The sequence below is a fragment of the Heptranchias perlo genome, unplaced genomic scaffold (genome assembly GCF_035084215.1).
Source record: "Heptranchias perlo isolate sHepPer1 unplaced genomic scaffold, sHepPer1.hap1 HAP1_SCAFFOLD_1449, whole genome shotgun sequence".
NCBI classification, from domain to species: Eukaryota; Metazoa; Chordata; class Chondrichthyes; order Hexanchiformes; family Hexanchidae; genus Heptranchias; species Heptranchias perlo.
In genome coordinates this window covers 1-14784 of record NW_027138699.1, presented here as the reverse complement: position 1 = coordinate 14784, position 14784 = coordinate 1, and the positions used below count along the sequence as shown (strand labels likewise).

Genomic DNA, 14784 nt, shown 5'->3' with positions numbered 1-14784 from the left:
GGAGCAGCTTGAGAGACATCTTTCAATAGGCACTTCTGAAACATTAACGCCTTGTTTCTTTCGACAGTTTAACCAGCCTTTAACACGTCTTGTGTATTTATTTCCCATTTCCAGCCAGCCAGCCCAGCCAGCCGAGCCAGCATCTGCAGTATTTTCTTTTGATTGGTCTTGCCTGCTGTGGAATGAACGTTTAAACACGAGCTGCTGATTGTCAGCACCTCACCTCTTTCTCAATTGGCCGTTGCAATCTCACTCACTCGCTGTGAGACACGTCACGTCACGTCACTAGTTTTCTTTAAAGCGGTTTCCTTCCACGGCAGTGAGTTAGTGACTGAGACTGACTGACGGAGGTCCGTTGAGACACCACCTTCTCCCATCTGATCGGTGGCCGACTGGCAAATTTACCAATCTGTCAAGCAATCCTAGCAAGAAAGGAAAAAACGGCAACTTCTTTAAACTGATCCACTGTTGCAATTAGAAACGGTGGCAAAAATGTGCCCAGAGTGGGAGAGAACGGCAGTGCTTCCAGACTGCTTTAGACACAGTCAGCCAGAGACCAAAGAGGGAGGGAAAACAGGAGCGGAGATCAATTCGCATCGAGCGCGTTATCGCTTCTCGGCCTTTTGGCGAAGATCAAGTGGTCAAGTGGGGGAAGGCAACCATTTGGAGCCTTCCTGCCATTGTATGCCGGGGGGATGCAGTCAGGGAGAAATCCCCTCGGGCAGAGTGTAGAGCTTTGGCTTGTAGAGCTTTGGCTTGATGTAATGTCACTGCAAGGAATCTGGAATGAATCTGTAAGGCAATAAGGCACCCCAGAGTGTCAGAAAAAAAAAAAAAAAAGTTTCTGTTCTTATCAGTTTAATATCTGATATGTCCCCTATCTGGGGACCAAATATTAAATTGATTTTTGGAACCGGGAGATGGAACAAGAGCTTGCTCCGTCCACTCCACGCATCGACCCAGTATTACAGTGTCTCTGGCAACGGTGCACCTCCCTGTGGGGAGATATTCAAAATGCTGAACGGATTTTTGGAGCCTGTATTATTACTCAGAATGCTGAGATATTGCAACTGTGGTTTTTTTGTTTACTCCTGGGATGGATGAGTGCCACTCCCTTTCTTCCTTTTCCCTCTTGCAGTTTTACCTTGGAGGGAAAGACGTCAGTCTCAGGTCACTTTTCAGGAAGCTGCAAGCCTGTGTATTGGGACGTGCCACCTTCCACAGACTTGGTCTCCTGACCTGAAACATTCAACTCCAGTTGTTGTGTGAAAAATTACTGCAGTTTTAAACTGGCAGTTCCAGAATTAATTGTTTCCAAGTCAGACATTTCCCGAAACAGAGAGCGCGAGAGAGACACAATGTTAACGTTCAAACTGCCACAAGCGAGAGGCGAAATAACTTCACGTTGCTGACTTTAAAAATGCGAGCAGACAGTGCGTGTGTGTTTGGAGGGAGTGCACTGTGAATGGCCACATTGGAAGCTGTGAGATCAAACTGTGCTGCTAACTGAGTGTTAAGGTGAGTAAAAGGCACTGGTTTGGGTGGAGCATTGTGCTCAGGATGGGAGATTTTCTTGAACGGTGCCAATTAATCTGCACCAGAAAATCATCCCCTGACCAGGATTCGAACCCGGGTCTCAACGAGTTTTAAATGTTGCGTCCTAACCACTGGACCACCAGGGGAGTTGCCCTCAATCCCCTGCAAACATATACAGAAGGCTGAACACATGGCTCCCTACAGTAGCAGCAGTGTCACCAGCAGAGGGCTTGAGTTGCCATTTCCACTTTGACACTCAGTCTTTTCACACTCAGTCAAATGGCAAACGTCTATTCAGGAGGTTATCGCTTCTCGGCTTCGGGACCGAATATTAAATTGAATTTTGCAACAGGGAGATGGAATAGGGGCTTGGCTCCGTCCACTCCACGCATCGACCCAGTATTGCAGTGTCTCTGGCAACGGTGCACCTCCCTGTGGGGAGATATTCAAAAGGAAAAACAGCTCTTTCCCAGCGTCTCTGTCCGTGTGTACGTATTATGACTGAGAATAAAGCTGATATATTGCACTTACTTTCTCAGCTCAGTGCTATTCTTTTCTTCTCCTGGGCTGAGTGCCGCTCGTTCGCTCGCTCGCTCGCTCGCACGCAGGCAGCGATTATAATTCAAACTGCAAAATAACTTAACTTTGAACAAGCAGGGTCTGAGTACAAATGAAAACTGCGCTCCTGGACTGGACGGACTGTCTGTTTGTCTCGGTGAGGAAAAGGCAGTGGTGGTGAGGGTGGAGCATTGCGCTCAGGAGGGGAGACTTTCTTTGAGTGGTGCCAATTAATCTGCACCAGAAAATCATCCCCCCGACCGGGATTGGAACCCGGGTCTCAACGATTTAAAAGGTTGCGTCCTCGACCACTGGGCCACCTGGGGGAGCTGCCTCAACCGCCTGAGGAACCTGTCCGAGAGGCTGAGGACACGCACGCCTGCTCCACGAGCAGCAGCGACCAGCAGGGGGCCGACCGGCTGATCCTTCCCTTTCACAGGCAGGCTTCTGGCCCTCGATAAAACGACAAAGTTGTTCAGAAGGAAGGCCTGGGGGGAGGGAGGGAGGGACGGCCGTTGGAAATCAGCACAAAGCAGGTCCCCTGGAATCTCACACCTCCGACCCAGGAAACAGGTCTCCTGGTCAAAGCAGTCCAGCCATTAACGTGACAATGGACAGGGCCCCGGCAGCTTGAGACACATCTTTCTTTCGATATGCAAGTTCTTTTTAAAAAGGTTTCCTTCCACAGCAGCTCTGAGTGAGAGACTGACTGACATACGTACACACACACACACACACACACACACAACACCGTCACCCATCCGATTGGTGGACCGCGGGGTCGACAATCTAACTTTTCGTTTCGATGCAGGGGAGAGCGCGAACGCAGTCCCCCACTACCACAAATTTTGCAGTCGAGTATCCCGCATTTGGGGACATCGCAGGCGTCAGCGCACACCCCAAGTGCAATGGGCTAGCCTCGTCCTGGGAGATCCGCCTTCGGGATCACAGATTCTCCCCTGCCAGGTAAGTATGCCTTGTGTCGCCACACACTGCCACTAGACAGCATTCGCTACCTTTTACGATTGCAAGGGCAGGTTTTAAGAATCAAAACGTCCCTTCGCTCGCAACGTGCTGATGCTCTGAGAGATTAATTCCGCTCAAATATCGTACCGTATATCCGATGATACACTCTGGGAGAAAATACTGCAGCGATGCGGTGCCGGCGATGGTTGTTTGCATGTCGCCCTTCAAGGGAAATGTCCCGCCTCCAGTTGTTGCTGTAGCAATATATACACGCGCGTTGTCGTGGTAATATAGAACTGCAAGTTGCCGTTGTCGTGGTCGTTTCGAATCAGCACAAAGCAGGTGCACTCCCTGGAATGTCACACCTGCGTCCCAGAAAACAGGTCTCCTGGTCAAAGCAGTCCCGCCCCGCCCTGGGATTAACGTGACAATGGACAGGGCCCAGTCAGGGAGCAGCTTGAGAGACATCTTTCAATAGGCACTTCTGAAACATTAACGCCTTGTTTCTTTCGACAGTTTAACCAGCCTTTAACACGTCTTGTGTATTTATTTCCCATTTCCAGCCAGCCAGCCCAGCCAGCCGAGCCAGCATCTGCAGTATTTTCTTTTGATTGGTCTTGCCTGCTGTGGAATGAACGTTTAAACACGAGCTGCTGATTGTCAGCACCTCACCTCTTTCTCAATTGGCCGTTGCAATCTCACTCACTCGCTGTGAGACACGTCACGTCACGTCACTAGTTTTCTTTAAAGCGGTTTCCTTCCACGGCAGTGAGTTAGTGACTGAGACTGACTGACGGAGGTCCGTTGAGACACCACCTTCTCCCATCTGATCGGTGGCCGACTGGCAAATTTACCAATCTGTCAAGCAATCCTAGCAAGAAAGGAAAAAACGGCAACTTCTTTAAACTGATCCACTGTTGCAATTAGAAACGGTGGCAAAAATGTGCCCAGAGTGGGAGAGAACGGCAGTGCTTCCAGACTGCTTTAGACACAGTCAGCCAGAGACCAAAGAGGGAGGGAAAACAGGAGCGGAGATCAATTCGCATCGAGCGCGTTATCGCTTCTCGGCCTTTTGGCGAAGATCAAGTGGTCAAGTGGGGGAAGGCAACCATTTGGAGCCTTCCTGCCATTGTATGCCGGGGGGATGCAGTCAGGGAGAAATCCCCTCGGGCAGAGTGTAGAGCTTTGGCTTGTAGAGCTTTGGCTTGATGTAATGTCACTGCAAGGAATCTGGAATGAATCTGTAAGGCAATAAGGCACCCCAGAGTGTCAGAAAAAAAAAAAAAAAAGTTTCTGTTCTTATCAGTTTAATATCTGATATGTCCCCTATCTGGGGACCAAATATTAAATTGATTTTTGGAACCGGGAGATGGAACAAGAGCTTGCTCCGTCCACTCCACGCATCGACCCAGTATTACAGTGTCTCTGGCAACGGTGCACCTCCCTGTGGGGAGATATTCAAAATGCTGAACGGATTTTTGGAGCCTGTATTATTACTCAGAATGCTGAGATATTGCAACTGTGGTTTTTTTGTTTACTCCTGGGATGGATGAGTGCCACTCCCTTTCTTCCTTTTCCCTCTTGCAGTTTTACCTTGGAGGGAAAGACGTCAGTCTCAGGTCACTTTTCAGGAAGCTGCAAGCCTGTGTATTGGGACGTGCCACCTTCCACAGACTTGGTCTCCTGACCTGAAACATTCAACTCCAGTTGTTGTGTGAAAAATTACTGCAGTTTTAAACTGGCAGTTCCAGAATTAATTGTTTCCAAGTCAGACATTTCCCGAAACAGAGAGCGCGAGAGAGACACAATGTTAACGTTCAAACTGCCACAAGCGAGAGGCGAAATAACTTCACGTTGCTGACTTTAAAAATGCGAGCAGACAGTGCGTGTGTGTTTGGAGGGAGTGCACTGTGAATGGCCACATTGGAAGCTGTGAGATCAAACTGTGCTGCTAACTGAGTGTTAAGGTGAGTAAAAGGCACTGGTTTGGGTGGAGCATTGTGCTCAGGATGGGAGATTTTCTTGAACGGTGCCAATTAATCTGCACCAGAAAATCATCCCCTGACCAGGATTCGAACCCGGGTCTCAACGAGTTTTAAATGTTGCGTCCTAACCACTGGACCACCAGGGGAGTTGCCCTCAATCCCCTGCAAACATATACAGAAGGCTGAACACATGGCTCCCTACAGTAGCAGCAGTGTCACCAGCAGAGGGCTTGAGTTGCCATTTCCACTTTGACACTCAGTCTTTTCACACTCAGTCAAATGGCAAACGTCTATTCAGGAGGTTATCGCTTCTCGGCTTCGGGACCGAATATTAAATTGAATTTTGCAACAGGGAGATGGAATAGGGGCTTGGCTCCGTCCACTCCACGCATCGACCCAGTATTGCAGTGTCTCTGGCAACGGTGCACCTCCCTGTGGGGAGATATTCAAAAGGAAAAACAGCTCTTTCCCAGCGTCTCTGTCCGTGTGTACGTATTATGACTGAGAATAAAGCTGATATATTGCACTTACTTTCTCAGCTCAGTGCTATTCTTTTCTTCTCCTGGGCTGAGTGCCGCTCGTTCGCTCGCTCGCTCGCTCGCACGCAGGCAGCGATTATAATTCAAACTGCAAAATAACTTAACTTTGAACAAGCAGGGTCTGAGTACAAATGAAAACTGCGCTCCTGGACTGGACGGACTGTCTGTTTGTCTCGGTGAGGAAAAGGCAGTGGTGGTGAGGGTGGAGCATTGCGCTCAGGAGGGGAGACTTTCTTTGAGTGGTGCCAATTAATCTGCACCAGAAAATCATCCCCCCGACCGGGATTGGAACCCGGGTCTCAACGATTTAAAAGGTTGCGTCCTCGACCACTGGGCCACCTGGGGGAGCTGCCTCAACCGCCTGAGGAACCTGTCCGAGAGGCTGAGGACACGCACGCCTGCTCCACGAGCAGCAGCGACCAGCAGGGGGCCGACCGGCTGATCCTTCCCTTTCACAGGCAGGCTTCTGGCCCTCGATAAAACGACAAAGTTGTTCAGAAGGAAGGCCTGGGGGGAGGGAGGGAGGGACGGCCGTTGGAAATCAGCACAAAGCAGGTCCCCTGGAATCTCACACCTCCGACCCAGGAAACAGGTCTCCTGGTCAAAGCAGTCCAGCCATTAACGTGACAATGGACAGGGCCCCGGCAGCTTGAGACACATCTTTCTTTCGATATGCAAGTTCTTTTTAAAAAGGTTTCCTTCCACAGCAGCTCTGAGTGAGAGACTGACTGACATACGTACACACACACACACACACACACACACAACACCGTCACCCATCCGATTGGTGGACCGCGGGGTCGACAATCTAACTTTTCGTTTCGATGCAGGGGAGAGCGCGAACGCAGTCCCCCACTACCACAAATTTTGCAGTCGAGTATCCCGCATTTGGGGACATCGCAGGCGTCAGCGCACACCCCAAGTGCAATGGGCTAGCCTCGTCCTGGGAGATCCGCCTTCGGGATCACAGATTCTCCCCTGCCAGGTAAGTATGCCTTGTGTCGCCACACACTGCCACTAGACAGCATTCGCTACCTTTTACGATTGCAAGGGCAGGTTTTAAGAATCAAAACGTCCCTTCGCTCGCAACGTGCTGATGCTCTGAGAGATTAATTCCGCTCAAATATCGTACCGTATATCCGATGATACACTCTGGGAGAAAATACTGCAGCGATGCGGTGCCGGCGATGGTTGTTTGCATGTCGCCCTTCAAGGGAAATGTCCCGCCTCCAGTTGTTGCTGTAGCAATATATACACGCGCGTTGTCGTGGTAATATAGAACTGCAAGTTGCCGTTGTCGTGGTCGTTTCGAATCAGCACAAAGCAGGTGCACTCCCTGGAATGTCACACCTGCGTCCCAGAAAACAGGTCTCCTGGTCAAAGCAGTCCCGCCCCGCCCTGGGATTAACGTGACAATGGACAGGGCCCAGTCAGGGAGCAGCTTGAGAGACATCTTTCAATAGGCACTTCTGAAACATTAACGCCTTGTTTCTTTCGACAGTTTAACCAGCCTTTAACACGTCTTGTGTATTTATTTCCCATTTCCAGCCAGCCAGCCCAGCCAGCCGAGCCAGCATCTGCAGTATTTTCTTTTGATTGGTCTTGCCTGCTGTGGAATGAACGTTTAAACACGAGCTGCTGATTGTCAGCACCTCACCTCTTTCTCAATTGGCCGTTGCAATCTCACTCACTCGCTGTGAGACACGTCACGTCACGTCACTAGTTTTCTTTAAAGCGGTTTCCTTCCACGGCAGTGAGTTAGTGACTGAGACTGACTGACGGAGGTCCGTTGAGACACCACCTTCTCCCATCTGATCGGTGGCCGACTGGCAAATTTACCAATCTGTCAAGCAATCCTAGCAAGAAAGGAAAAAACGGCAACTTCTTTAAACTGATCCACTGTTGCAATTAGAAACGGTGGCAAAAATGTGCCCAGAGTGGGAGAGAACGGCAGTGCTTCCAGACTGCTTTAGACACAGTCAGCCAGAGACCAAAGAGGGAGGGAAAACAGGAGCGGAGATCAATTCGCATCGAGCGCGTTATCGCTTCTCGGCCTTTTGGCGAAGATCAAGTGGTCAAGTGGGGGAAGGCAACCATTTGGAGCCTTCCTGCCATTGTATGCCGGGGGGATGCAGTCAGGGAGAAATCCCCTCGGGCAGAGTGTAGAGCTTTGGCTTGTAGAGCTTTGGCTTGATGTAATGTCACTGCAAGGAATCTGGAATGAATCTGTAAGGCAATAAGGCACCCCAGAGTGTCAGAAAAAAAAAAAAAAAAGTTTCTGTTCTTATCAGTTTAATATCTGATATGTCCCCTATCTGGGGACCAAATATTAAATTGATTTTTGGAACCGGGAGATGGAACAAGAGCTTGCTCCGTCCACTCCACGCATCGACCCAGTATTACAGTGTCTCTGGCAACGGTGCACCTCCCTGTGGGGAGATATTCAAAATGCTGAACGGATTTTTGGAGCCTGTATTATTACTCAGAATGCTGAGATATTGCAACTGTGGTTTTTTTGTTTACTCCTGGGATGGATGAGTGCCACTCCCTTTCTTCCTTTTCCCTCTTGCAGTTTTACCTTGGAGGGAAAGACGTCAGTCTCAGGTCACTTTTCAGGAAGCTGCAAGCCTGTGTATTGGGACGTGCCACCTTCCACAGACTTGGTCTCCTGACCTGAAACATTCAACTCCAGTTGTTGTGTGAAAAATTACTGCAGTTTTAAACTGGCAGTTCCAGAATTAATTGTTTCCAAGTCAGACATTTCCCGAAACAGAGAGCGCGAGAGAGACACAATGTTAACGTTCAAACTGCCACAAGCGAGAGGCGAAATAACTTCACGTTGCTGACTTTAAAAATGCGAGCAGACAGTGCGTGTGTGTTTGGAGGGAGTGCACTGTGAATGGCCACATTGGAAGCTGTGAGATCAAACTGTGCTGCTAACTGAGTGTTAAGGTGAGTAAAAGGCACTGGTTTGGGTGGAGCATTGTGCTCAGGATGGGAGATTTTCTTGAACGGTGCCAATTAATCTGCACCAGAAAATCATCCCCTGACCAGGATTCGAACCCGGGTCTCAACGAGTTTTAAATGTTGCGTCCTAACCACTGGACCACCAGGGGAGTTGCCCTCAATCCCCTGCAAACATATACAGAAGGCTGAACACATGGCTCCCTACAGTAGCAGCAGTGTCACCAGCAGAGGGCTTGAGTTGCCATTTCCACTTTGACACTCAGTCTTTTCACACTCAGTCAAATGGCAAACGTCTATTCAGGAGGTTATCGCTTCTCGGCTTCGGGACCGAATATTAAATTGAATTTTGCAACAGGGAGATGGAATAGGGGCTTGGCTCCGTCCACTCCACGCATCGACCCAGTATTGCAGTGTCTCTGGCAACGGTGCACCTCCCTGTGGGGAGATATTCAAAAGGAAAAACAGCTCTTTCCCAGCGTCTCTGTCCGTGTGTACGTATTATGACTGAGAATAAAGCTGATATATTGCACTTACTTTCTCAGCTCAGTGCTATTCTTTTCTTCTCCTGGGCTGAGTGCCGCTCGTTCGCTCGCTCGCTCGCTCGCACGCAGGCAGCGATTATAATTCAAACTGCAAAATAACTTAACTTTGAACAAGCAGGGTCTGAGTACAAATGAAAACTGCGCTCCTGGACTGGACGGACTGTCTGTTTGTCTCGGTGAGGAAAAGGCAGTGGTGGTGAGGGTGGAGCATTGCGCTCAGGAGGGGAGACTTTCTTTGAGTGGTGCCAATTAATCTGCACCAGAAAATCATCCCCCCGACCGGGATTGGAACCCGGGTCTCAACGATTTAAAAGGTTGCGTCCTCGACCACTGGGCCACCTGGGGGAGCTGCCTCAACCGCCTGAGGAACCTGTCCGAGAGGCTGAGGACACGCACGCCTGCTCCACGAGCAGCAGCGACCAGCAGGGGGCCGACCGGCTGATCCTTCCCTTTCACAGGCAGGCTTCTGGCCCTCGATAAAACGACAAAGTTGTTCAGAAGGAAGGCCTGGGGGGAGGGAGGGAGGGACGGCCGTTGGAAATCAGCACAAAGCAGGTCCCCTGGAATCTCACACCTCCGACCCAGGAAACAGGTCTCCTGGTCAAAGCAGTCCAGCCATTAACGTGACAATGGACAGGGCCCCGGCAGCTTGAGACACATCTTTCTTTCGATATGCAAGTTCTTTTTAAAAAGGTTTCCTTCCACAGCAGCTCTGAGTGAGAGACTGACTGACATACGTACACACACACACACACACACACACACAACACCGTCACCCATCCGATTGGTGGACCGCGGGGTCGACAATCTAACTTTTCGTTTCGATGCAGGGGAGAGCGCGAACGCAGTCCCCCACTACCACAAATTTTGCAGTCGAGTATCCCGCATTTGGGGACATCGCAGGCGTCAGCGCACACCCCAAGTGCAATGGGCTAGCCTCGTCCTGGGAGATCCGCCTTCGGGATCACAGATTCTCCCCTGCCAGGTAAGTATGCCTTGTGTCGCCACACACTGCCACTAGACAGCATTCGCTACCTTTTACGATTGCAAGGGCAGGTTTTAAGAATCAAAACGTCCCTTCGCTCGCAACGTGCTGATGCTCTGAGAGATTAATTCCGCTCAAATATCGTACCGTATATCCGATGATACACTCTGGGAGAAAATACTGCAGCGATGCGGTGCCGGCGATGGTTGTTTGCATGTCGCCCTTCAAGGGAAATGTCCCGCCTCCAGTTGTTGCTGTAGCAATATATACACGCGCGTTGTCGTGGTAATATAGAACTGCAAGTTGCCGTTGTCGTGGTCGTTTCGAATCAGCACAAAGCAGGTGCACTCCCTGGAATGTCACACCTGCGTCCCAGAAAACAGGTCTCCTGGTCAAAGCAGTCCCGCCCCGCCCTGGGATTAACGTGACAATGGACAGGGCCCAGTCAGGGAGCAGCTTGAGAGACATCTTTCAATAGGCACTTCTGAAACATTAACGCCTTGTTTCTTTCGACAGTTTAACCAGCCTTTAACACGTCTTGTGTATTTATTTCCCATTTCCAGCCAGCCAGCCCAGCCAGCCGAGCCAGCATCTGCAGTATTTTCTTTTGATTGGTCTTGCCTGCTGTGGAATGAACGTTTAAACACGAGCTGCTGATTGTCAGCACCTCACCTCTTTCTCAATTGGCCGTTGCAATCTCACTCACTCGCTGTGAGACACGTCACGTCACGTCACTAGTTTTCTTTAAAGCGGTTTCCTTCCACGGCAGTGAGTTAGTGACTGAGACTGACTGACGGAGGTCCGTTGAGACACCACCTTCTCCCATCTGATCGGTGGCCGACTGGCAAATTTACCAATCTGTCAAGCAATCCTAGCAAGAAAGGAAAAAACGGCAACTTCTTTAAACTGATCCACTGTTGCAATTAGAAACGGTGGCAAAAATGTGCCCAGAGTGGGAGAGAACGGCAGTGCTTCCAGACTGCTTTAGACACAGTCAGCCAGAGACCAAAGAGGGAGGGAAAACAGGAGCGGAGATCAATTCGCATCGAGCGCGTTATCGCTTCTCGGCCTTTTGGCGAAGATCAAGTGGTCAAGTGGGGGAAGGCAACCATTTGGAGCCTTCCTGCCATTGTATGCCGGGGGGATGCAGTCAGGGAGAAATCCCCTCGGGCAGAGTGTAGAGCTTTGGCTTGTAGAGCTTTGGCTTGATGTAATGTCACTGCAAGGAATCTGGAATGAATCTGTAAGGCAATAAGGCACCCCAGAGTGTCAGAAAAAAAAAAAAAAAAGTTTCTGTTCTTATCAGTTTAATATCTGATATGTCCCCTATCTGGGGACCAAATATTAAATTGATTTTTGGAACCGGGAGATGGAACAAGAGCTTGCTCCGTCCACTCCACGCATCGACCCAGTATTACAGTGTCTCTGGCAACGGTGCACCTCCCTGTGGGGAGATATTCAAAATGCTGAACGGATTTTTGGAGCCTGTATTATTACTCAGAATGCTGAGATATTGCAACTGTGGTTTTTTTGTTTACTCCTGGGATGGATGAGTGCCACTCCCTTTCTTCCTTTTCCCTCTTGCAGTTTTACCTTGGAGGGAAAGACGTCAGTCTCAGGTCACTTTTCAGGAAGCTGCAAGCCTGTGTATTGGGACGTGCCACCTTCCACAGACTTGGTCTCCTGACCTGAAACATTCAACTCCAGTTGTTGTGTGAAAAATTACTGCAGTTTTAAACTGGCAGTTCCAGAATTAATTGTTTCCAAGTCAGACATTTCCCGAAACAGAGAGCGCGAGAGAGACACAATGTTAACGTTCAAACTGCCACAAGCGAGAGGCGAAATAACTTCACGTTGCTGACTTTAAAAATGCGAGCAGACAGTGCGTGTGTGTTTGGAGGGAGTGCACTGTGAATGGCCACATTGGAAGCTGTGAGATCAAACTGTGCTGCTAACTGAGTGTTAAGGTGAGTAAAAGGCACTGGTTTGGGTGGAGCATTGTGCTCAGGATGGGAGATTTTCTTGAACGGTGCCAATTAATCTGCACCAGAAAATCATCCCCTGACCAGGATTCGAACCCGGGTCTCAACGAGTTTTAAATGTTGCGTCCTAACCACTGGACCACCAGGGGAGTTGCCCTCAATCCCCTGCAAACATATACAGAAGGCTGAACACATGGCTCCCTACAGTAGCAGCAGTGTCACCAGCAGAGGGCTTGAGTTGCCATTTCCACTTTGACACTCAGTCTTTTCACACTCAGTCAAATGGCAAACGTCTATTCAGGAGGTTATCGCTTCTCGGCTTCGGGACCGAATATTAAATTGAATTTTGCAACAGGGAGATGGAATAGGGGCTTGGCTCCGTCCACTCCACGCATCGACCCAGTATTGCAGTGTCTCTGGCAACGGTGCACCTCCCTGTGGGGAGATATTCAAAAGGAAAAACAGCTCTTTCCCAGCGTCTCTGTCCGTGTGTACGTATTATGACTGAGAATAAAGCTGATATATTGCACTTACTTTCTCAGCTCAGTGCTATTCTTTTCTTCTCCTGGGCTGAGTGCCGCTCGTTCGCTCGCTCGCTCGCTCGCACGCAGGCAGCGATTATAATTCAAACTGCAAAATAACTTAACTTTGAACAAGCAGGGTCTGAGTACAAATGAAAACTGCGCTCCTGGACTGGACGGACTGTCTGTTTGTCTCGGTGAGGAAAAGGCAGTGGTGGTGAGGGTGGAGCATTGCGCTCAGGAGGGGAGACTTTCTTTGAGTGGTGCCAATTAATCTGCACCAGAAAATCATCCCCCCGACCGGGATTGGAACCCGGGTCTCAACGATTTAAAAGGTTGCGTCCTCGACCACTGGGCCACCTGGGGGAGCTGCCTCAACCGCCTGAGGAACCTGTCCGAGAGGCTGAGGACACGCACGCCTGCTCCACGAGCAGCAGCGACCAGCAGGGGGCCGACCGGCTGATCCTTCCCTTTCACAGGCAGGCTTCTGGCCCTCGATAAAACGACAAAGTTGTTCAGAAGGAAGGCCTGGGGGGAGGGAGGGAGGGACGGCCGTTGGAAATCAGCACAAAGCAGGTCCCCTGGAATCTCACACCTCCGACCCAGGAAACAGGTCTCCTGGTCAAAGCAGTCCAGCCATTAACGTGACAATGGACAGGGCCCCGGCAGCTTGAGACACATCTTTCTTTCGATATGCAAGTTCTTTTTAAAAAGGTTTCCTTCCACAGCAGCTCTGAGTGAGAGACTGACTGACATACGTACACACACACACACACACACACACACAACACCGTCACCCATCCGATTGGTGGACCGCGGGGTCGACAATCTAACTTTTCGTTTCGATGCAGGGGAGAGCGCGAACGCAGTCCCCCACTACCACAAATTTTGCAGTCGAGTATCCCGCATTTGGGGACATCGCAGGCGTCAGCGCACACCCCAAGTGCAATGGGCTAGCCTCGTCCTGGGAGATCCGCCTTCGGGATCACAGATTCTCCCCTGCCAGGTAAGTATGCCTTGTGTCGCCACACACTGCCACTAGACAGCATTCGCTACCTTTTACGATTGCAAGGGCAGGTTTTAAGAATCAAAACGTCCCTTCGCTCGCAACGTGCTGATGCTCTGAGAGATTAATTCCGCTCAAATATCGTACCGTATATCCGATGATACACTCTGGGAGAAAATACTGCAGCGATGCGGTGCCGGCGATGGTTGTTTGCATGTCGCCCTTCAAGGGAAATGTCCCGCCTCCAGTTGTTGCTGTAGCAATATATACACGCGCGTTGTCGTGGTAATATAGAACTGCAAGTTGCCGTTGTCGTGGTCGTTTCGAATCAGCACAAAGCAGGTGCACTCCCTGGAATGTCACACCTGCGTCCCAGAAAACAGGTCTCCTGGTCAAAGCAGTCCCGCCCCGCCCTGGGATTAACGTGACAATGGACAGGGCCCAGTCAGGGAGCAGCTTGAGAGACATCTTTCAATAGGCACTTCTGAAACATTAACGCCTTGTTTCTTTCGACAGTTTAACCAGCCTTTAACACGTCTTGTGTATTTATTTCCCATTTCCAGCCAGCCAGCCCAGCCAGCCGAGCCAGCATCTGCAGTATTTTCTTTTGATTGGTCTTGCCTGCTGTGGAATGAACGTTTAAACACGAGCTGCTGATTGTCAGCACCTCACCTCTTTCTCAATTGGCCGTTGCAATCTCACTCACTCGCTGTGAGACACGTCACGTCACGTCACTAGTTTTCTTTAAAGCGGTTTCCTTCCACGGCAGTGAGTTAGTGACTGAGACTGACTGACGGAGGTCCGTTGAGACACCACCTTCTCCCATCTGATCGGTGGCCGACTGGCAAATTTACCAATCTGTCAAGCAATCCTAGCAAGAAAGGAAAAAACGGCAACTTCTTTAAACTGATCCACTGTTGCAATTAGAAACGGTGGCAAAAATGTGCCCAGAGTGGGAGAGAACGGCAGTGCTTCCAGACTGCTTTAGACACAGTCAGCCAGAGACCAAAGAGGGAGGGAAAACAGGAGCGGAGATCAATTCGCATCGAGCGCGTTATCGCTTCTCGGCCTTTTGGCGAAGATCAAGTGGTCAAGTGGGGGAAGGCAACCATTTGGAGCCTTCCTGCCATTGTATGCCGGGGGGATGCAGTCAGGGAGAAATCCCCTCGGGCAGAGTGTAGAGCTTTGGCTTGTAGA

The 14784-nt window shown here is 50.2% G+C and overlaps 4 non-coding genes and 8 pseudogenes across 4 annotated transcripts; 8 read left to right on the top strand and 4 right to left on the bottom strand.

Annotated features, from left to right (window-relative positions):
• Positions 1-790: 790 nt before the first annotated feature.
• On the top strand, positions 791-996 carry LOC137309012 (U2 spliceosomal RNA; annotated as a pseudogene).
• Positions 997-1840: 844 nt separating this feature from the next.
• Positions 1841-1969, top strand: LOC137309019 (U2 spliceosomal RNA; annotated as a pseudogene).
• Positions 1970-2902: 933 nt separating this feature from the next.
• LOC137309029 (U1 spliceosomal RNA) lies at positions 2903-3068 on the bottom strand. Its single transcript, XR_010959722.1, has one exon. It is a non-coding gene; the product is annotated as a U1 spliceosomal RNA (small nuclear RNA).
• Positions 3069-4299: 1231 nt separating this feature from the next.
• On the top strand, positions 4300-4505 carry LOC137309011 (U2 spliceosomal RNA; annotated as a pseudogene).
• An 844-nt stretch (positions 4506-5349) lies between these two features.
• Positions 5350-5478, top strand: LOC137309018 (U2 spliceosomal RNA; annotated as a pseudogene).
• A 933-nt stretch (positions 5479-6411) lies between these two features.
• On the bottom strand, positions 6412-6577 carry LOC137309020 (U1 spliceosomal RNA). The gene has a single exon (XR_010959721.1). It is a non-coding gene; the product is annotated as a U1 spliceosomal RNA (small nuclear RNA).
• A 1231-nt stretch (positions 6578-7808) lies between these two features.
• Positions 7809-8014, top strand: LOC137309010 (U2 spliceosomal RNA; annotated as a pseudogene).
• Positions 8015-8858: 844 nt separating this feature from the next.
• On the top strand, positions 8859-8987 carry LOC137309017 (U2 spliceosomal RNA; annotated as a pseudogene).
• Positions 8988-9920: 933 nt separating this feature from the next.
• Positions 9921-10086, bottom strand: LOC137309009 (U1 spliceosomal RNA). Its single transcript, XR_010959720.1, has one exon. It is a non-coding gene; the product is annotated as a U1 spliceosomal RNA (small nuclear RNA).
• Positions 10087-11317: 1231 nt separating this feature from the next.
• On the top strand, positions 11318-11523 carry LOC137309008 (U2 spliceosomal RNA; annotated as a pseudogene).
• Positions 11524-12367: 844 nt separating this feature from the next.
• LOC137309016 (U2 spliceosomal RNA) lies at positions 12368-12496 on the top strand (annotated as a pseudogene).
• Positions 12497-13429: 933 nt separating this feature from the next.
• On the bottom strand, positions 13430-13595 carry LOC137308997 (U1 spliceosomal RNA). The gene has a single exon (XR_010959713.1). It is a non-coding gene; the product is annotated as a U1 spliceosomal RNA (small nuclear RNA).
• Positions 13596-14784: the final 1189 nt, after the last annotated feature.